General features: G+C 39.6%; 1 protein-coding gene across 2 annotated transcripts in view; it reads right to left on the reverse strand.

The window, feature by feature from the left end:
• SUCLG2 (succinate-CoA ligase GDP-forming subunit beta) overlaps nt 1–24,257 on the reverse strand; it is a 275,629-nt gene that overhangs the window by 197,243 nt on the left and 54,129 nt on the right. The window lies entirely within an intron of this gene.

The raw sequence follows: 24,257 nt of genomic DNA on the forward strand, positions 1-24,257 counted from the left end.
TTTTACTATCACTCCCCTGTTTCTAAAGGATCCTATGGGAACAAATTCAAACCCCTTACAGGGCCAACAATGTCCCACTGGCCTCCTAGAGGCTTCTTTTTCTCCAACCTCAACTCCTTCCACTCCCAACCAGCTTTACTCAAGCCTCCATGGTCATCTCTCTGTCCTTCGAAAAAGCCACCAAGCTCATGGCCATCACCTATGTTACCCAGCTGCTTGTGGCACCCCTCCCTAAGGTCTTCTTTGTAGCCGTTCAGCACTCATATCACAAGCATCACTTCCACAGAAAAGCCTTCCTTGACCATCAACCTTGCTCCTACCCTTCAATCTCTAGCCTGCTACCCTCTTTTATTTTCTTCACAGCACTGATACCCTCGGGACATATTTTCTAATTATTTACACACTTATTTTCTATCTCCTCCCACCAGAATTTAAAGGTCTTCCAGAGAGATGTCTTATTCATAGCTATCTCTGCAGCACCAAGTAGCTGCACCTAACGAATACATCAGGAAGAAACTAACGCTGTGTTTCACCACAATGACTCGAAATGGTCAAACAATCCATTTGAATTCAACCTGTTTCTTGGATACCCCTCTACTGGCCTCAGAATCAGACTTAAGAAGGGGTGAGGAGTCATGAAGCCAACAGAACATACCCAGAGCCTATTCTGTTGAAGTTTCTGCCCAAATGGTCTCCCAAGGTGGGCCTCATCTCAGGATCTGGTCTTCCAGGGGAAGAACATGGCACCCCCTATGGATACTCCCAGGCTGAAGGTCTGGCCAAGGGGTGGCTATCTACAGGAGATGTGGATGGATCTACACATGAATGTACATGAGGCATCTCACAATACTGGATGGCCCTGGGGTGACAGGAAGAAGCACAGGCCAGGCAGGTAATCCATATGCTACACATTCTCACAGGGAACTCCATGAAGTCCAGTAATGAGAATTTTAGATCAGGCCTTCCAAGTCATTAGGAAGGTGTGTTTGCCAAAGTAAGATATTTTATTCTATTGTGGACACATTTTAGTCCATTTGATCGAATGTTAGCTTGGTTTATAACACTGTATTTGGAACAAATGGGAGACAAGCCTCTATTTGTACTCTTGCCTGAGTCCTACAAATGTTGGAGGTGGGCTTGTTGGTCCTTGATCCTGTCCCTTGAGTTCTCTGAGCCTGTTTCCTCACTAGAGAAAGAGAAGTAATTCCTATTCTGCCAACACCTCATATTATGTAAAGAACAAATGAGATCATACATAAAAGTCTATAGAAAGCATAATTTAAAAATATTTGTATTGTGTTCTTTCCCACATGCCTCCCTATATATTCTGGCAAGTGAGGACAATGACAATTTCCACTGCTGATCTCAGAGCTACCTTGGCTTTTGAGAAACTTTCAAAGTAGATGGAATTTTGCTTTTGATTTCATTTTTTTGTTCAGAGTATTAGATACTCATAAAATTATGTCTCTAAACTGCAAAGTTTCACATCCTTCCAGAAGGAAAAAGATATCAGATTGCCTAAGAGTTTAGACATCAAAAGAGAGAGAGAACTGTCTTAAAAAAAGAAAAAGAAAGAAAAAAAAAAACGTCTGGGGGCGGCTGGGGTGGCTCAGTTGGTTAGGCGTCCAACTTCCGCTCAGGTCATGATCTTTCAGTTTGTGGTTTGAGCCCAGCATCGGGCTCTGTGCTGACAGCTCAGAGCCTGGGGCCTGCTTCAGATTCCGTGTCTCCCTCTCTCTCTGCCCCTTCCCCACTCATGCTCTGTCTCTCTCTCAAAAATAAAAGTAAACATTAAAAAAATTTTTAATGTCTAGAATCATTTATAGTTATTTATAGGTATAATACAGGCATGCCAGCTGAAAAATGCCTCTCCTACTATTTAGCCCACTGAACACAGACCTGTTTTCCAGGAAAAGCACATAATATACACAAGTGCTGTGCATTTATTGATCTCTAATCAGTTGTTAGAATGAACTGAAAGTGAAATACACCCTTTGGAATGTTTTATATCTACCAGGCTATCTGTCCAGAAGCCTCTCCTCCCACCCCAGAGAAAGGATGATCTCAGAGATTTAGAAAGTCAAGAGCACAAACAGAACATATAAAGAAGCTAGGATAAATAAAGATTAACTCAAAAACTTAAAGCACAAAAGTAAGCTGGCCAGAATGCAGTAAAAGTTAAAACAAACTCTGGCAAATACAGGACAAGGAAAAATGGAAAAAGATTTCAGTGGACTGAGGTTCAAAAGGGCTGCATTTTAGATGATCAAAACCATTTTATAAAATGCATTAAACTCATCAAATGGAGTACACTAACTGCTATTAGAAAAATCACAAACTGCCAAAAAATAAATAATGAAAATCTACATCAAAGTACCCGTTAGAAGATTATCACAACATAAGCATTTCAATTTTCTAAATAACTAGGTATTTTTAGCTCACTGTTCAAGACTAAAAATCAGGTAAATTTAGCAGAAAACCTACTATAAATAATAACAGCAATAATAATTAAGAAGGCTTAAATTCATTGAGTGGTTTTAATTTTCATGCACTGATTCGGCTGTGTTAAGACAACGAGTTATTACAATTAACATAATAAAGAGACGCACAGCAAATCTCTGATGCTCAAAATAGTATTAGTGCCTTTTTAGATGGGGAGACTAAGTCAGGAGGGGTTAAGTAACCTGCCCTCGATCTCATGCCAACAAATTAGAAGAAAAACCCAGGAGGTATGGCTTCGTAAGAAAGTCAACAGTCTACAGAGTTAAGTGACAGAATCAAGAATAATTATTAGAAAATGGACACTTTATCTGCCATGCCTTCCACACACATGTGTTTATCACTACCACATACAAGAGTGCAAGGCATGGTGGATGACCTGAGTCCACATCTGGAAACTCACTGTCCCAGGGGAGGAGGAAAAGGACCTTACTGACAGGACCTCACAGAGTACCATCATATACATTCTCTCATATTATCCTCACAACTTCCCAGTTATTCTGTGTCCACAGAGGAAGAAACTGAACCCGAATATGCCAAACAAGTTATTCAGAGTCACAAAAGGATTCAGTGGCATTGTCCACATGTAAACTGGTGTTAATTCAATGTTAATTTCACCCAGCATTCCCCAAATGGTCTGGGGGAGCAGGTCCTCCTTGTCATTCAAGATATTAAACTAAACAGGTGAGGAAAAGGAGTTGGCAATATACAATCACAAGCATACATATTGCTCTCCCCCTTAAAAACGAGGGGAGGGGATGACTGAATACGAAAGCCACTACTCAAATTCAGACTTTCTGAATCTTATTCAAATATTCTTTCCATGTACAGTCACCCAAGATACCATTTAGGAAACATGATATAAATGTAAGTGTAAATCATGATGGGTACAGCCCTCGGCAAATCAAAACGAAAACAACAGGAGCCATTTTCCAATATCAACTGTTTTTTGTTTTTATTTTCTTTTTTTAATAATATTTTTATTTATTTTTGAGACAGAGAGAGACACAGCATGAGCAGGGGAGGAGCAGAGAGAGAGGGAGACACAGAATCTGAAGCAGGCAGGCTCCAGGCTCTGAGCTGTCAGCACAGAGCCCAACACGGAGCTCGAGCTCACAAACTGCAAGATCATGACCTGAGCCAAAGTCGGATGCTTAACCGACTGAGCCACGCAGGCGCCCCGAGTTTTATTTTCAGAGAGCAAGAGAAAGAACGAGGGGGGGAGAGGCAGAAGAGAGGTGAGAAAGCACAGAGCCTGATATAAGGCTCGAACGCATGAACTGTGAGATCATGACCTGAGCCAAAATCAGGATGCTTAACTGAGCCACCCAGGTGCCCCTCAACGGTTTTCACTGTATAAACAAAGTGCTATGGTGAGCTGAGGTGGCTGATGCTGGCTATTAGGAAGATTTGCTTTTTTTGTTTGTTGGTTGGTTGGTTTTGGGGTTTTTTGATAATTTCTCTGATACAACCTGTTGACATTATTATAGGATTGGGTCACTGCACAGCAAACTCCACATTTATTCCACTGATTTCTTTGGCGTGGTTTGAAAGAGAAATAACATCTTGTGTGATGACAATACAGAATGTATTTGCAAGTACCGGTTTATTGTAATAGTCTTGCAATGATTATTAAGATTTGTTATTCTCCTCTATAGGATATTCAGATCATCATGCTCCAGCCAACAGCATATTCAGCTGGTCTCACACATCCTCAACTCCTCTGTCTACCACATCCCATACAACAAGTCCCATGAGCTCTACCTCCAAAATATATCGCAAAGACATCCTCTTCTCTCTACCTCCTCTGTCACGCTCATCCTCCAAAATGCCATCTTCTCTCACTTGAATGACCAGCAGAACAGTCTACCTCTTCCTACAGCCCTGTTAATCCATTCCTCACAGGACAATTCAGAATAGGAAACAGCTCAGAACAGTCTGCCTCGGATTTTCTCGGTTTTATCAATGGAAGTCCCCTATCACAGGAACCCTCTCATTACCAGGCAATCCAGGACAGTTGGTCACTCCAGTCTATGGTGAACATTTTATACAATAGGTAACATCAAGTCATTGTTGTGCATGAATGAATCATGACCCCCACTCTTTCCCCTTCCCTGGATCCACACCCATTACCGTGGGCCCTTTAGAGCTCCTTCTACCACAGGCCCTGGTCCTTTGACTTTGGGCTCAACTAGTGGGATGTTAGCAGATGTGATGCAAGCAGAGGCTTGAAACATGTTTGTGGTCAGGCTTGCTCTCGTGACATTGGCCACTCCCCTGTGGAGATCTGTCTGTTAGCCTGCTGTTCCAAGGGAGCTGAGAAACACCTGGAGTGGGAATCACTGATAAACCAATATGAAGACCTGTGAGCAGAACACATGGCTCAGTGAGTCTTGTGGTGGCTTGGTATCTAGCATTGTTGAGATGCCCAACTGATAAGGATTCTATAAAATTCTCTCCACAGCTCCCCATTTCACTTAGAATAAAATCCAAACTACTTACCGACACTTAACAAAAACCTACCTCTCAGATCTCACCCACTGCCCTTCTCTAAACATCAATCTCACTGGTCTGTGTTCAAACTAACAAAGCTGTTCGACTCAGGATCTCGGCCTTATCCGTCAATTCTGCATGGAACACCTTACTCCCCATTCTTCTCACGACTGGTTGCTTCCATCCTTACTTACGGACTTAAAATCATCTCCTCAAAGACTTCCCTGACCATCCTCAGTCTTCCATGACTTGACCACTTGTTTGTTTCTGTCACAGAACTCCTCACAATCTGTAAATTGTTTGCTAATTTGTTTGTTTATTCTCTGTATCCCCACTAACTTCACTTACACAAACTATTTTCTCAGTAAGTTACTGAATATCAATTGAATGTTGCCCAATGGTCCAGGAAGTCTGTTAATCTGATACCCTCCTGGTCTTAAGCGTAAAAGATTTTTATTATTGAAAACAGAAAGTGAAAATCAATAAGATAGTAGAGCTACAGATGATGTTTATCAATCATTGATACAGTTTTAAATTAAAAGTTCATAAGGGATTTAAGACGGAAAAAAAAGTTAGCTGAACTGAAGTTTATAAAAACCAGAGAGAATCACACTTTTAATTGTATCACTCTTTCCAAATGAACAGTACTGAACATCAAAGTTCTATAACAGTACCCTCCACACACACACACACACACACACACACACACACACACACACACCTGGGCCACAACCATCACCAAAACTACTCTGGTTAAATCAAAGGAAGCTGAACAAATAAAAAGTTGCTTGGCCTGTTATGGACGCACAAGCCTTTCAGCCACAGACGTTAAAAATGAAACAATGAAAGTATCATTCTCTATCATTAGTTGGGAGTTCCATACTATTGGCCAAGTGGAAAATCTTAGCAATCCACCTTCTTCAGGGACTTCAACGTTCACAAAAGACCCCTTTAAACTGTAACCCACTGTGAAGTTCAAAGGCAATGAATCATGACAGCGGATGTTTCTATATTGAGAATATCTTTGCGATGTGAAACACAACAGACCGAAATCCTTGTTCAGCTAATGGGTGCTGCTTGCAGTATTCACGGCAGGGGAAGGGGAGACACCAGGACTCTTGAGAGTTTCGATTAACAACATCAAGAGATCCAAGAGACAGGATGTCAGACAGGCCTCAAGCAGCAAGGGAGGGCTTTGGTGGGTGCCTGTCCAGTCGAGAGTGTTTTGGACTAAACTGTGGGAAGCAAGAGGGTGTGCAGACGTGCATCAGAGTCCCTGGGTGAAGGCAGGCAGCTTCCTCGGCAGGGCTATGGACACTAGAGGCCTTGGTCCCTTGGCTTTGGATGCCAAAGTAAAAGCCTTTGTCTTTGCTTTTCTGTCACTTAGAAGAGCTCTATTTTTTTCTGGAATTTGTACAGCATATTATTATACCTATTAAAAGGGCAGCCTCAGAGTCCAGTCTGCCTGGACCTCTTAGGATTCTTCTACAAACGAGATGATGGCTTACCTCCGAAATATCTTACGAGGATTTTGAGACAAAACAAGCAAAGCACTTAACCGCATTTATTAAACATACATCAAGTTCTCAAGACCATGTTAGCCAATATATGTCCAACCACCTAACACATGCGTCCAATAAATATTTGCTGAGTGCGTGAGTATTCTGAAAGCCTCAGCTTCTGCTGAAGTGTGCTCTTCCGCTGGGGAAGGGAAAAAAAAATCCCAGGTATAGGTAAAACAAGATAAATCTGCCTTCTAAGACATCAATTAGGATGGTGGATATGAATATCCCAGTCAGAAGGAAAACACTGCATTTTGTAAAAGGGCCCCAATGGCATTCTGGCTTACACATCACTCTCATGAGTTTGGCTGGTGAGTATCTAAACTCCTTAGTCTGTTGAATTCTGACTGGGTACCCAAAAGTTTACCAAGCTACAAAGGAAAAAAAACAATCTGGGGTATACTCAAAGTAGTATCTCTTTGAGGGGTTGTCCACAGAATCCTATCACGGAAGGTGGCCACGTACACTTCTTTCAGGCAGCATGCTTCTCTTTCCCGTCAGTAATTACCTACCTGATGTCTCTGTTAATGGCTTCCACCTTCCTGCCACAGCCCATGGGGCTGCTACTCCCTAAGTTTTGCCTTCTTCCTACCGAGCTTAGGACATGGCCCAATGGCAGTAAAGAAAACCTGCTGGGTGTGCGCATCAGAAAAGTCCCTCTTGGCAAGTGTTAACCTAGATGGAAGGTTCTTTAGGCTATCTATTCTCATTGATTTTTCCAATCCATAACCATTTATGCAATGCATACTACATTTGAAGTACCAGGCATGCAAAAATGAATGGGAAACAGCCTTAGCCCTGGAACAGAGGCACAAGCTTTGTCCGACCCAAGTGTTTTATACCCCTGCCCCTGCATTCATCCCTAATAGTGTCAGGAAGGCCTATTCATTGCCTGTTTGTCTTTCACTTAAAACCTGAGTGAACTAATGGGGTAATACTCAAAGCTGTCCTATTCTGTCCTACTGAACAGGCTTCATATTGAAGACAGTTGTAATCAAAAAGTCATCCTTAATGTTACTCTTCGAGTAAGGTGAGCACTTACTTCATTGTTTAAATGGGAGACAGTTTTGAGAGTGAATGGAATTGCTATTAATAACAGTTCTGGAATAACAGATGTATCCACGTCGGTCCCAGGAAAAGTTAATAGAGATAGTCATCTATGCTTAGAGACATGTATGAAAATTTTAGGAAGATAATTCTTGAAACCTCGTCTTGGTTTATGGGAACACATATAATCTGTTTTTCAAATACAAAGCATTGTGTGGGAGGTCAGATCACAACTATCTCATGAAGAGTGTGCTTCCTCTGGGATATAGACCCCTCGGGTTAAACTGCAGCTGCTACCCCCACTGTGTGCACACACGTGGAGCACAACACTTACTGTAACAGCAAAAACCACGGCAATATGCCAACAACTGCCCTGTTGGTGAGAACATAAACTGGTGTAGCCACGATGGAAAACAGTATAGAGGCTCCTCAAAAAATTAAAAATAGAACTATCCTAGGATCCAGGAATCCCACTTGTGTATAATTGTACGAAGGAAACGAAAACACTAACTTGAAAAGGTATCTGCACCCTGACATTTATTGCAGCATTATTTACAATAGCCAAGACATGAAAACAACCTGAGTGTCAATGGATGAATAAAGATGTATAACCATACACATTCTCTCTCTCTCTCTCTCTCTCTCTCTCTCTCTGGAATACTATTTAGCCATAAAACGGAAGGAAGTCCTGCCATTTGCAACAAAATGGATGGGCTCTGAAGGGATTAGGCTACATGAAATAAGTCAAAACAGAGAAAGACAAATTCCGTATGATCTCACTTATGTGTGGGATCTAAAAAAACAACAAAACAAAACAAAGAACTTACAGAAACAGAGAACAGATTGGTGGTTTCCAGAGGCAAGGGGCGCCGGGTGGGTGAAATAGGTAAAGGGGGTCAAAGGGTACAAACTGCCAGTTATAAAATAAATAAGGGGCACCTGGGTGGCTCACTCAGTTAAGCATCTGACTCCTAATTTCAGCTCAGGTCATGATCTCACAGTCGTGAGACAGAGCCCCGTGACAGGCTCGGTGTTGAGTATGAAGCCTGCTTAAGATTCTTTCTCTCCTCCCTCTGCCCCTCTCCCCTGCGTGCACTCTCTCTCTCTCTCTCTCTAAAATAAAATATAAATACATAAATAATAACTAAATAAGCCACGCGAACATAATGCACAGCACAGTGACTATAGTCAAAAATACTGTACTGTATATTTGGAAGTTGGTAAGAAAGGACATCTTCAAAGTTCTCTTCACAAGAAAACAAAAAAAATCTTCTAATTATATGTGGTGATAGATGCTAACTAGATTGGTGATAGATGCTAACTAGATTGAATGTAGTGATCATTCCCAATATATACACATATTGAATCATTACGTGAAACTAATATGTCATCAATTATATCTCAATTCAAATATATATATTTATTACGACAACATCTACCCATGTTTCTTCTGAGCCAGACACTGTAATAAGACCTAGGACATTTCCCCAACCAATCCCATAGTACTGATGCCCCATATTTTACAGATGAGGAAGTGGAGTCCTACAGGAGTTAAAATGCAGCTAGTAAGGGGGTACAGCAAGGCCTGAAACCAAGGCTGTGGACTCCAGAGTCCACCAACTTAAACACCACCACACACCTCCCAGAAGGTATCCATGAGAGGTGACAGTTAAGCTGGACCAAGATGAATGGGAGATAATAATAATGAAATGATTCCAGCTACCCGCTACTGAGACTCTGCTATACCTTATACACACGACTTCAATTCACTTTCATAGCTATCCTAGGAAGCAAGTATTATTGCTAAACCCAGGAAGCAAGTATTATTACTAAACCCATTTTACAGATGGGGAAACTGAGAATTCTACAAGTTAGGTCACTCACCTAGGGTCACACAGCTAGCATGGGGCAGGCTCAGGATATGAATTTAAGACCAACTCCACAGTGATCTCCACTGGGTTAGAAGGTACTCTGGGGAGGAAGGAACATGAACAAAGGCAAGAAAGAAAGCGATGTGACCACACAACAGAAAATAAGCACACAGAGGGAGACAGTGGGGGAAGACAGATCATGAGTATGTCATGCACAAGGGGCCATGTGAGTTTAACCTGAATCCACTGAGGACGTTAGAGCAGTGAGGAATTCCAAGCAAGAGGAAAGTCATGAAGGGATCTAGATGTTCTCATGTTTACGATGCTCACGTGTAGTTTATTTATAAAGAAAATATATATTTATGTGAAGTTGTTCTTCAGTGCTACATCTAGCACCTGAAGACTGGGAACAGTTGGAGTTTTGCATATCAAATACTTCCAGCACTGTGATTTCTCCCCTGTTATCCACACCCCATCTGCTTCTTTCTCCCCATACTGAAGTGACTAGTATCTTTGCTCAAATAAAAGCCTTGAAGACAAAAAATATTCTAATACTTGGCCCACATTTAATTTGAGAGAACAACAGACTCACACATCCCTTAGCGTGTTCCATGTTGAATGAAAGTAAAAACAAACAAAAAAAATACATAATTGAGGTAGCTTGTTTACTCATCTGGTTTTCCTCCTAAGGTAAATCAAGCAACGTTGTTTTTTTTTTTTTAACTTTCTCAATTCATTTCCTGACGTTTTTGTAAGTAACCTAGAAAACTCAAGTGGAGCCTTAGTACGACTTGTGAACATCTGTTAAACACTGCCAACTCCTGTAACAACCACCTTGGGGAATAGCGTAGCATCTTAAAAGCATAATTCCTTAGGTAATATTTATTCTGTTAGAGTGTAAAAAAGAACGGTTTTCATTTTCTTTCAAAATTATTCAACTTTTGATTTCATATACCACCATCTCCCTAGAAAATATCAACCAACAGTATATGAGTAATATACTCATTATCAAATCATCTGACGAGCCGCACACTAAATATAGTTTAACACTCGGGTGTTATTTCAAAAGCAATGAGCCTTTTTTTCATCTGCTGTTGATGTTTTTAATAACTATTATTATATTCCTTTTATTACACTTCAGAACATGCACTCAGATTGGGTCAAAAAAGAAGGAAAAGAAGAAGGAAGGGAATTGGGTGAGTGCCTCACTTGTAGAAGGTATTTGCGTGTTTTTATCAGAATCGTTCCGTGAAGTACGCATTATCATCCTCAATGTTCTAGTCAAGTCAGTTGTGGCTGAAGTAATCAAAACACAGCTGGAGGGAGAGGTCTGTTCCCATTGTACAGTCCACGTTCAGCCTAAGCCAGGACGCAGAGAGACCCATTTCCTCCAAATTCTAAATGCTACAGAGAATACTACGTTATCACCGAACCCACTTGCTCCTCTTCCTGAGTGTGCCTTCAGACAACCGCCCAGTCTCTCTTGTTCACTGTGATCAGCTGAGGAGCTTCGGCCATTAGAGTGTGAGCCGAAGCGATGTGGCCCCGTGCAAAATGTCCACAGGTAATCCTCCGTGCTCTCTTCACCTGTTAAGTGGTTGGGATGAACACAACTGCCAGGTCACGTTTGGGAGCCATGTGTTGAAGGGGGCAGAGTGGAACGACAGGAAGCTCGATCTGTGAGTCGGCACTTGGAGGCAGACTCAGAACACCACACCGGACTTCCAAGTGACGAAGAAATACCTCTTTAGGAGCTCCTGGTGGCTCAGGCGGCTAAGCATCCAACTCCTGATTTTAGCTCAGGTCACGATCTCGCAGTGTGGTTCATGAGATCGACCCCCACGTCGGGCTCCACACTGATGGTGCAGAGGCTGTCTGGGATTCCCTCTCTGCCCCTCCCCACTCGTTCTCTCTCTCTCTCTCAAAACTAAATAAACTTAAAACAACTGAAATACTTCTTTATTATATTAAGCTACTGGGAATTTGGAGCCTGGAGCCTGCTTCGGATTCTACGTCTCCCTCTCTCTCTTCCTGCCCCTCCCCCACTCACACTCTGTCTCTGTCTCTCTCTCTCTCTCAAAAAATAAATAAATATTAAAAACGTTTAAAAAAAAGAAATAACATAGTCAAACTGGAATTACCATACAACCATTAAAACAGTGTTTTTGAAAAAAAATTAATATTTGGGTAATGCTTAAGTTATGATGCAAAATTTGTAAAGCAGAATTACAAGCCTATATGCATTATATTTCCCCAAATTTACAAACAAAGATTGCCTCTCAATTGTGTTTATGTACATATGTGCACAGGAATTAATGTTGCTGACTGACTGGATGAATGAATGCATAAGAAAAATGGAGGGAAATATGTTAATATTAAGGAAGGTTCCCTCTGGATAATGAGATTTGAGGAGGTTTCCACTTGGTTGTACTTTTCTGTGTTTTTTTAAATCGAAATAATAGGGCGCCTGGGTGGCGCAGTCGGTTAAGCGTCCGACTTCAGCCAGGTCACGATCTCGCGGTACGTGAGTTCGAGCCCCGCGTCGGGCTCTGGGCTGATGGCTCAGAGCCTGGAGCCTGTTTCCGATTCTGTGTCTCCCTCTCTCTCTCTGCCCCTCCCCCGCTCATGCTCTGTCTCTCTCTGTCACAAAAATAAATAAACTTTGAAAAAAAAAATTTAAAAAAAAAAAAAAAAAATCGAAATAATAAAGCATGTTACTTTCATAATCAGAAGAGACTTGTCTGTTTACATTTAAGAGTTCATTAAAAAGGCCACTCTATCCGGACAGTTAATACAGAGCTACTCCCTATGCCCACCTAGCCCAGGCAAAGTTGTTCTACATTTACAACCCCATAAGCTACCCTCTGGTGACTTAAAAGACCCCAGGGAGCAACAGTTCACAGGAAAGTCCTGGAAAATGAGACCATGTGGCAACATAACTTCTTTGTTTACTCACAATGAGGTAGCTCTAAGACACAAGTTGATAAATAAACTGCATTAATGACACACTGAGAAAACAGAAAGTGAAATTATGTCAGTTACCGTGGATACACAATCACGGGCATGTGGAGATCTGGTGATATTCAGAACCAGTCCCTAAAGGAAAACGTCTCCCTCTGGTTTAAATGAAGATTACATGAATGCTTACTGAATGCTCAGTATGATGCCAGGCACATAGCAAGAGGCCAAAGGTTAATGTCACCACTACAATTTTTATTGGTTAAAATGTGAGAAAAATAATTAATCCTTGCTTTAGTATACCACTGAAATTCAAGTTAAGACATTTACTTTCAAAGTGCTGTTCTCATTAGTTTCTAAGGAAACTGAGAGGAAGTTACATGTGCACTTCCCTAAAGCCTGCCTGCCTACAACCTGCCTTGATCTTGTCCTGACTCTATAGGTCCCCTGCCGTTTCTATCCGTGAACACCAGAGGACAATTAGGAAAAAGAAGCGAAAATTCTAGAGAGAATTCTAAGGAGAGAGAGAAATTCTAAGGAGATGACCAGAGAAGCCCATGCATATCTGCAGATTCAGGAAGAATACAAAGGAACATTTTATAAAATGGGGGATCTCTTTGGAAAATATGTACCATATAAAATATTAAAAGACACAACTTGTTGAAGGGGATCCACTCATAAAGACAGTTAAGGAAAGCCTTTAAAGTCAATCAAGGTGTTTAAGGATCATTTGGAAGTAAACATGAACAAGTGAAAATTTTCTAAGTAAAAATATTTATTGAGCATTTACTATGTCTCAGGACCTATGCTAAGCACTTTTTGTTGTCTGGATGAGTCAGAGTTCTCAGTGGAAACCAATAAAAATTAACTCTAGTTGAAATAAGCATAAAGTAAATTACAGAAGAGATATTAGGAAGGTGCACAAAGGAGGTGAGAAAATCAGGCTCAAAAAATAGAAAGGCATCAAAAGACATCAAAACAGCCAGGAACACATCTCATCACAGAAACCATCTATCTCGTGAAGGCACCACCATTACTCCTAGAAAGCAAACACTGCTCCAACTCTGATGGACCACACTTGCCAGGACTCTTCCTTCTTTGCCCTGATTCCAGATTCAAAATAATGAAAGGCTGATACAAAAGTAAAATGAAGATTTAATACACAGAAATCAAGGCTACCCTCAAACTGTCTTTATAAGACGATCATGACCATCATCTCAACGCACAGGATGTAAAATCTTTTGCAAGATCCTAACCACATAAGGTGATAGGACAAAGCCACAAAATCGAGGAGGTTTGCCATGAATTTAACTGCCTACAGTGTTAATAGTATACGTCAATCAGTAGTCAATGGGCAGCAGTTTCCTTTTTACATAAAATACGATTCCTTAATGCTGTAATTCACCAGGCTTTATAGGATGTGATTATATAAAACTCAGAGAATAAGTTATCATATTGACAAATGGAAACATGTTGTAGCTGAAAGCAATCCAAAGCTATTCAAGTTCAATAAAAGCTCCTTATCTCCATTTTAGGATGCATGTCATTAGCTCAGAGAAGATTAATTTTTCCATTCATATTTCAATTTCTTTCCTGGCAAAAAATAAAACTGTGAGTTTCTGAATTATACTCTTCTTGCTTAATCAAATGTTGAGAGTCTCACATCAACATGACTGGAAAAATTAATAGATTATGGAGATTCCTAAAACTAAAAGGTAGTTTCACCTATAGTTACATGCAAATACTCCTTTAAGACAGGGTTTTGATTTACATGAGAGACATATTCTTTCATTCATCTTTAAAGAGAATTGAAAGGCAACATAAAGATTAGCTATGCATACAGTAGGTATTCTGTAATTAACTATTGATTGTATACATTAAATTTAACAACAGAGGAAAGCATAACTACTAAACCTTCTGAGAAAATTGTATGCAAGACACAATGCCCTCCTTAAAGTATGATTACAAAAGGTGGTTCATACATACTGCTTCAGAAATGAATATTATCCACATATTAAAAACTTAATTCACCAAACCAAATTTACTCTCTCAATCAGACATAAGTCTACTTTCTACACAAGAAAATGAGGCTCTCACTCAATATGTTATCATTATGAATTGTGTTTCACAAAAAAAAAAGGTTTGCATTACCCATTTCAAACAAATGTTCAAATGAACAAGCTTTCCATAACTATATGGCAAATGTTCTTTTGCCCAAAGAGATACAACAAAATGAATCATTAAGAAAATGTCTGCAGATTACAGTTTCTATAAATTGTGCCTTAGAACCTGCCACATCGTTTTAATTCAATCTTCTAATTTTATTAATATGCATTTTCCATCTTAAACATGCTGACTCACACACAAAAATCTCCCAAGAATATCATCATTAGGTTAGCAAAGAGGAAAAATGTTTGGGGAGGAGATTAAATCTAATCTGGCTGGTAGAAATCCTATCTTTGTCATTTATTAGCTATACAACTTTGGCAAGTTTTTAGCCTTACTCTACCTGTTTCTTTGCTTAGCAAAGTAACAACACAGCACTAAAAACGGCAACATTTGGGGAAGGAAGGGAAGATGGTGGTGGAGTAGGAAGTTTCCAGGTTCACCTCCTCCTATGATTACAACTAGATAACTATCATATCATCCTAAATACTCCCCAACTCTAAGGAATAGCAAAACGAACTCCACAACTGAGGGTACAGGGGAGACTACATCAAGGAGGATGGGAAGAGTGGAAACAGCTTGGGAGAGAAACAGATTGTGGCCATTATTACAGTAGAGGGAAAGCCACAGTAACAGAAAGCGCCAAGAGACAGACTAGCACATTGGAGAATCCACAGGGAGGGTGAATGCCGGCAGCAACTGGCTTAGAGGGCCATGGGTACTTGCAGCCAGCGGGGCTTGGGGTCTGGAATTTTGAAGGTCAGCATGCTCGGTTCTGGGGGAGCTCAGAGGACATTGGAGTTGCTCATGGAGAAAAGGCAGGGCAAATACCCCATAGACATACAGCATGGAAACAGCCACCTGAAGAGCACCTGGGGCTTCCACATCTTGGAGTATGTCCCAGAGGGGCAGAACCTGTGAAGAAACCCCTCCAGGAACAGAGGAACTGGGGGAAACCATCTCCTTCCACCATCCCTCAGTATAAGCACAGGGCCACCTGTGGGAACCAGCACAGCTCAGACACTTACTACCTAGCTTGCTTACACCAAGCCCTACCCCACCACATCCTGGTGGAACCACCCTTCCCAGTCCTCCTTCCTAATAAGAGTAGTCCAAACTCCTGTCCACAACACATCTCCCAACCAAAGAGGTTTGTGGAGCCTTGGTTCCAGTGGCAGCAGCAAGAGGTCTCATTTCACAAGCAGATCAGAGCACGCCTAGTTAAAACATGCCACATTCAAGCCAAGGATCCAACACTGTCCACATCAGGCAAACAGGCCCTTTGTAAACAACTGGACTAGAGGATAAAGTGGCTGGAACAAAATAGCGCAGCATGCACAGCACACACTGGAGACACTCCCAGAAGCATCAACCTTTGGGAACAAGAGACATGACATGGCAGGGCATTACAGGTTCTCGTCTTCATAAGGCCATTACCCTCAAGAACAGGAGATGTAGCTGACTTTCCTACCACACACAGAAAGAGGCATACAGACTTAGAGGAAATGAGAAGACAGAGAAATTTATCCCAAAAGAAAGACTGGGATAAGGCCATGGCTGGAGATTTAAGCAAAACATATAGAAATAAGAGTGATCATATGTACACTCATTAGACTTGAGAAAATTGTAGAAGACATAAATGAGGGTCTTAACACATAGAGAAGGAAAAACAACAGAGATAAAGGGTGAAAAGTAAATGCAGTGAGAAACACACCTGAAGGAATGAACAGTAGGATAGAAGAATCAGAGGAATGAATTAGTGACCCAGGAGACAGACTTATGAAATGTAACCAAGCTGAATAAAAGAGAGAAAAAAGAATTATGCAAAACAAGAATAGACTTAGGGAACCCAGTGACACCATTAAACATAGTAATATTCATATTACAGGAGTCCCAAAAGAAGAGAAAAGGGGGCAGAAAATTTATATGAAGAAATAATAGCTGAAAACTTCCCTAATCTGGGGGAGGAAACAGATATCCAGATCCAGGAGGCACAAAGAACTTCCATCAAAATCAACAAAAGCAGATCCACACCAGGACACATAATAACTGGAAAACATATGATGAAAAAGAAAAGATTTTAAAAGCAACAAGACCAAAGAAGGCATTAACTTTCAAGGGAAAACCCATAAGGATAGTAGGAGATTTTTCAACCAAAAACTTTCTAAGCTAGAAGGCAGTGGCATGATACATTCAAAGTGCTGAAAGGCAAAAATGTGCAGCCAAGATTATTCTATCCGGCAAGGCTATCATTCAGAATAGGAAGAGAGATAAAGAATTTCTCAGATAAAACTTAAAGGAGTTCATAATCACTAAACCATCCCTACAAGAAATATTAAAGGGGACTGAGTGGAAAGGAGAGACAGAAATGATAGTATAAAGGTAAGAAACACAAAAGCAGTAAAAATGAGTATTTCTGTAAAAACATCAGTCAAAAATTTAACAAAATAAAGGGATATAAAATATGACACCATATACTTAAAATGTAGAGAGGAGAGGAGTAAAGAATGGGTTCAAACGTAAAGGACCATCAACTTAATCGAGAATGCTATATGCAGAAGAGGTTATATAAAAACCTAATGGCAACCATATATCAAAAACCACTAATAAATATGCAAAGAATAAAGACAAAAAATCAAAATATATCACTAAAGAAAATCAGTAAAACATGAAACAGAGAAAAACAAGAAAGGATCAGAGAAAATCTTCACAAACAGACATCAAAACAAGTAATAAAATGACAATAAAAACATACCTACCAGTAATTACTTTGAGTGTAAATGGACTAAACATGTCAATCAAAAGACACAGGGTGACAGAATAGATAAAAAAAAAATAATAATAAGACCCGTGGATCTGCTGCCCACGAGACTCATTTTAGACCTAAAGACAAGTGCAGATTCAAAGTGAGGAGACAGAGAAACATCTATCATGCAAATGGAAGTCAAAAGAAAGTCAGAATAGCGATACCTATATCAGACAAAACAGACTTTAAAACAAAGGCTGTAACAAAAGATAAAGAAGGACACTATATAATAATAAAGGAGACAATCCAACAAGAAAATATAACAATTATAAATTTTTATGCACCCAACAGAGTAGCACCCAAAGACATAAGACAGTTAATAACTAATTCATAATAATACAATAATAGTAGGGGACTTTAACGCCCCACTTACATCAATGGACAGATCATCAAGACAGACATCCTATCAACAAGGAAACAATGGTTTTGAATGACACCCTGGAACAGATGGATTTAATAGATATATTCAGAACATTCCATTCTAAAACAGCATAATGCACATTCTTTTCAAGTGCATATGTAACATTCTCTAGAACAGATCTCATGTTAGCCCAGAAAACAAGCCTCAACAGATTCAAGATCAAAGTCATAGTATGCATCTTTTCTGACTACAACGTTATAACATTAGAAGTAAATCACAAGAAAAAATCTAGAAAGACCACAAATACATGGAGGTTAAATAACACACTACTAAACAATGAATGGGTCAAAAGGAAATCAAAGTTCATAAAGAAGTACATGGAAACAAATGAAAATGAAAACGTAACAGTCCAAAACCTTTGGGATACAGCAAAAGTGGTTCTAAAAAAGAAGTTTATACCAATCCAGGCCTACTCAAAAGCAAGAAAAACATTAAATAAGCAAACTAACCTTACACCTTAAAGGAGTCAATAAAAGAACAACAAACAAATCCCAAAACCACAAGGAAGGAAATAATAATGATTAGAGCAGAAATAAATGATATAGAAACTAAAAAAAACAATAGAACAGATCAATGAAACCAGGAACTAGTTCTTTGAAAAGATCAACAAAATTGATAAACCACCAGCCAAATTCATCAAAAACAAAAAAAGAGAAAGAACTCAAACAAAGTCACAAATGAAAGAGGAGAAATAACAACCAACACCACAGAAACACAAAGTATTATAAGGGAACAGGCCAACATTGGACAACCTAGGAGAGAAGGATAAATTTCGAGTAACATATAACCTACCAAAATTGAAACAGGAAGAAATAGAGAATTTGAACAGACCAATAACCAGCACAGAAGTAGAATCAGAAATCAAAACAAAAATGCAACAAGCGAAAGTCCAGGACTAGATGGCTTCACAGACAAATTCTATCTAAGAGTTAAAGAAGAGTTAATACCTATTCTTCTCAAACTTTTCTTAAAAACAGAAAACTTCCAAATTCATTCTAATAGGCCAGCACTGTCCTGACACCAAACCACATAAAGACACCACCACAAAAGAGAACTACAGGCCAAAAGCCCTGATCAACATAGATGCAAAAATCCTCAATAACATACTAACAAACTGAATTCAACAATACCCTAACAAAATCACAACAATCAAGTGGTATTTATTCCTAGGTTGCAAGGGGGTTTCAACATTTGCAAATCAATCAATGCGATACACCCTATCAACAAGAGAAAGGAGACAAACCGTATGATCATTTCAACAGACGCAAAAAAGCATTTGACAAAGTACAACATTCATTCATGATATAAACCCTCAACAAAGTAGGTTTAGAGGGAACATAATAAAAGCCGTATGTGAAAAACCCACAGCTATCATCATCAATGGGAGAAAACTGAGAACTTTTCCCCTAAGGTCAGGAACAAAACAAGGACATCCACTGTCACCACTTCTATTGAACACAGTACTAGAAGTCCTAGCCACAGCAATCAAAGGCATCCATATCAGTAAGGAAGAAGTAAAAACTTTCACGATTTACAGATGACGTGATACTATATATAGAAAGAAAATCTGAACAACTCCACCAAAAAAACTGCCAGAACTGATCCATGAATTCAATAAATTTGCAGGACACAAAATCAATGTAAATAAATATGTTGCATTTTGGGGCACCTAGGTGGCTAAATCGGTTGAGCATCTGACTCTTGGCTCAGGTCATGATCTAATGGTTTGTGAGATCCATGCAGAAGGAGAAATTAAGAAAACAATACCATTTATAACAGCACCAAAAATAATGAGATACCTAGGAATAAAACTAACCAAAGAGGTGAAAGACCTGTACTTTGAAAACACTGATGAAAGTAACTGAAGAGGACACACAGAAACAGAAAGACATTTCATGCTCATGGATTAGAAGAACAAATATTGTTAAAATATCTATACTACCCAAAGCAATTGACAGAGTCAATGCAATCCCTATCAAAATACCATCAGCATTTTTTCACAGAACCAGAACAAACAGTCCTAAAATTTGTATGGCACCACAAAAGTGGTGCCAAAAGCAATCCAAATAGCCAAAACAATCTTAAAAAAGCAAAGCCAAGCTGGAGGCATCACAATTCCAGACTTCAAGTTATATTATACGGCTACAGTAATCCAAACAGTATGGTACTGGCACAAAAACAGATACATAGAGCAATAAAACAGAATAGAAAACCCAGAAATAAACTCATAACCACCTGGTCAATTAATCTTTGACAAAGCAGGAAAGAATATTCAATGGGAAAAGAGCAGTCTCTTTAACAAATGGTGTTGCAAAAACTGGATAGTAACATGCAAAAGAATGAAACTGGATGACTTTCTTACACCACACAAAAATAGATTCAAAATGGATTAAAAACCTAAATTTGAGACAAGAATCCAAGACGAGAACACAGGCAGGAACTTCGTGACATCAGCTGTAGCAACTTCTTTCTATATATGTCTTCTGAGGCAAGGGAAACAAAAGCAAAAATGAACTATTGGGACCTCATCAAAATAAAAAAAAACTTCTGCAAAGTGAAGGAAACAATCAACAACACTAAAAGGCAACCAATGAAATGGGAGAAGATATCTGCAAATGACATATCCGATAAAGGGTTAGTAGCCAAAATATACAAAGAACTTATTCAACACTAAAAAAACTGCACAAAAAATCCAATTAAAAAATGGGCAAAAGACATGAGTAGACATTCTTCCAAAGACATACAGACAGCCAAAAGACACATAAAAAGATGTTCATCATCATTTAGTATCAAGGAAATATAAATCAAAACTCTAATGAGGTATCACCTCACAACTGTCAGAATGGCTAAACTCAACACACAAGAAACAAAAGGTGTTGGCAAGGATGTGGAGAAAAAAGAACACTCATGCACCATTGGTGGGAATACAAATTAGTGAGGCTACTGTGGAAAATGGTGTGGAGGTTCCTCGAAACGTTAGATTCAATTGAAATAGAAACTTAAAGAAAAAAGAAAGATGATCTGGAGGAATCTCAGATGGGTAAGTAGGAGGAGGTAAGAAAAAGAGAAGGTTTGGAGCAACCTCCAGAGGTGACAAATTCCATTTGGGCCAAGAAAGATGGAGGCACCCACAACGAGATGGCCAACAGGAGCCAGGAATGTGGGTTCAGACACAAAGAAAGAGCTTTACAATCCATACGGAGATTCCTGGAAATCAAAGGCATGACTAACACCGACACTTATTTGCAAAGTATTTTATATGTGTCATTGTATTTCAAATACATCCAAATATGAATAAAATAGAAAGGTAGTAAGCAAATGCATTTCAGTCATTTACAAATTTTTCAAATTAAAATATGAAGTCTTAACACAGGATCAAGAAACTACTGATCACACGTCTCTTATCTGTCTATGAATGTGAATCACGACAGCGGTGAATTCCTTGGAATCATATGCTGCTGCTGCTGCTGATGATAGTAACAAACTCTTATATAGCACTTACTATGTTAAGCATATTACCCTCTTCTGTAATTTTTCTCCATTAAAATATCCTAATTGTCGGGGCAGGCAGAAAAATGCATGTGTAGTCCAGCTTTTTAACCTTAACCTCAAATCTACTTAGTAAAACTTGTGCTATTGATTCTTGTCTACCTTGTAGCAACAATCAGGTAAACGCGGTGAAGTTTTGCCAGATTCTTCTTGTTTTGCTCTCTCCAGCCAACCTCAGTGACTTTTATATTTACAATCAATTTGTTACACTTTTAACTAACTAGAGTTGGTACCATCTCTTCTTCCAATACTATAAATATTCCCTCTGATCAAAACTGTCTATTATACAACAAAAGCCAGAGGAGAACCTCCTTCCTCCAAAACTCCTCCCTGAGTAAGAGAAGGATTACTCATTCATTCAGCAAATGAGAGGCTTGGACTTGTTCTCTAAATTCCCTTTTAGCTCTAAATAGGATCAGAGAAGCACTCCCATGGCCACATCACTTAAATGAATTATCACGGGTTTGCACAGGCCCAGGTACAGACACAGCTGGGTCATTCTCAATCCTTTAATCCAGTATGATTTTCCCAAAACCACTCCTCAAGAAACAAAATGGCTTTTTGAAAAGTTTATTTTAATTTTCTTAATTTTACTTTCACTTAAACTTGCTTTATTGTCTCTTTCCCTGCTTTCACCCTGGGCCCAGCATATGAAGGGCACCTCGTTAATTCCTGAAGAGCAAAAATTCTGTCTTACAAACACGGTAGAGAATGCCCAACCATAAAGTGGCAGCTATATAAATGTTTACAAAACTAATCTGTGACTAAGAAGCCGCTTAGTTCAGTAAGCCAAAATCTCCACTGAAAATCTGAAAGGTAAGCCCTCCCTGCTATGCTATACCTAAGTGGGGAGGGAGTAGTAATCAGCTGGCTTCCAGAATTCCCTTAAGAAGAATCCTTGGACCTGGAATACTAGCATGTCAGCACATTTGCAGAAATAACGGGGAAAATGAAGACCAAAGACCGACTTGAACTTTACATTTCTTTGTTCTCATTATCCATTCCCCAAACCACAGGAGTATAAAACAAAAATGATCCTTTCATGTAAAAAGGTTGGAATACTAACCTTTACTCAGTCTATTCCCACACTGCACAGTGGAGCTCTCATCCTCGTGTAGGTCGAATTTTACCCTTTTTTTCACCATGAAAACCAATTTTGATAGTTTTTGAAAATGAAACCAATTTCCATTTCTTAAACTATAAGTCACTCTCAATTTCTACATTTAGCATCTGAAAATTACAAATTAATTTCCTTCTAGAATGTAAGTTTTAATTTTTTTTTTCAACGTGTTTTATTTATTTTTTTGGGGACAGAGAAAGACAGAGCATGAACGGGGGAGGGGCAGAGAGAGAGGGAGACACAGAATCGGAAATAGGCTCCAGGCTCCGAGCCATCAGCCCAGAGCCTGACGCGGGGCTCGAACTCACGGACCGCGAGATCGTGACCTGGCTGAAGTCGGACGCTTAACCGACTGCGCCACCCAGGCGCCCCTAGAATGTAAGTTTTAAAAAGAAAGAGGGGTTGCTTATCTTCCACAGCTGTATCCACGGTGCCTAATACATGTGGCTGACAATCAATAAATACTTGTTGAAGAAAAGAATAAACATACATTTCAACTGACATAACATAGAAAGGATCTGGCAAATAAGCATCTGGGGGAACTCTGTAAGGGAGATAAAAGAACAATTACTACCTGAAGTACCTCGCCACTTACTCTTAAAAGAGCATAGAAAATTGGGAAATTGAAATGTGGAGCCTGCTTCTATCTTGCACTCTCAAACTTGTTTGCTACGGCTGCCTGGCAAGGGCAGTTAGCAGATGCTCTATTCTTTCTGGTGGGAAACAATTGCTCTCCAAGCCTGAAGACAAAGAATACACATGTACATCCTTCTAGTGTCCAGATCTAGGCTGACTGACACCACAGCCACCAGCCCCACATGTTTATCAAGGATCTGAAATGTGGCTTGTGTGAAACGAAATGGGCTGGAATGTCAGATACAAACCAGATTTCTAAAGATGAGGACAAAAACTGGACGTACACTTTCCCATTGATAATTGTTTTACGTTAATTACATGTTGAAATGATAGCAGTTTGGACATATTGGGGTAAACAAAATATATTAATAAAACTAATTTCACCAATTTCTTGTTACTTAATACAGAAAATTTTGGAATATTTACGTGGCTCACATTATATTTCTATTGGACAGTGCTAATCCAGACTGACAGTAAAGAGTCTGTATGCTACCAGAAGGAATATGCGTGGAAAAACAGCAGGATCTGGTTCCTAATTTCACAATCTATAATTAGGGAGATTAGATTTTCTACCACAAACCAATGCATAGTCTCCCTTGAAGGCGCACACCAGCATTAGGAGATAACACATTAGCCTTAATAGATAATGAGGAAACTGAGGCACAAAAAGAAGGCACTTATACAAAGTTACAGAGCTGATAAATGGGAGGGCAAAACCCTGACCCAAACTCAGCATGTCCAAATGCATGTCCTTCCCCTTCCTCTCCTCCACTCAGAGAACTTTCCCTACTAGAGGCTTAAAAAGGATGCCAACCATCTTTCCTGCCTTACCCTGCTGTGGGTTTCTCTTTGATACTCTACACCCTTATTTCTCCCAGCCACTAACCCAAAGAAAAGAGAACTATGTGACAATATGGCTGAATATTTTGGAAAAATTACCAGAGTGACATCCCATATGCTGCTATCTCGTGAAGAAAAGAATCAAGGTCTCCTAATTGGGCTCTTTTGCCTTTGCGATTCAAAAGCTTTCCACTGTATCGGCACCGTTCATATAACCCGCTACATAGAAATTTACCTACTGGGACACCGCTACCTGTGAGGTCACTAATTTGGGCAAGTGCATTTCACC

This window comes from Lynx rufus, unplaced genomic scaffold (genome assembly GCF_022079265.1).
Source record: "Lynx rufus isolate CCGP_SWC_20201006 ecotype Redwood Valley unplaced genomic scaffold, mLynRuf1.p SCAF_4, whole genome shotgun sequence".
Classification (NCBI taxonomy): Eukaryota; Metazoa; Chordata; class Mammalia; order Carnivora; family Felidae; genus Lynx; species Lynx rufus.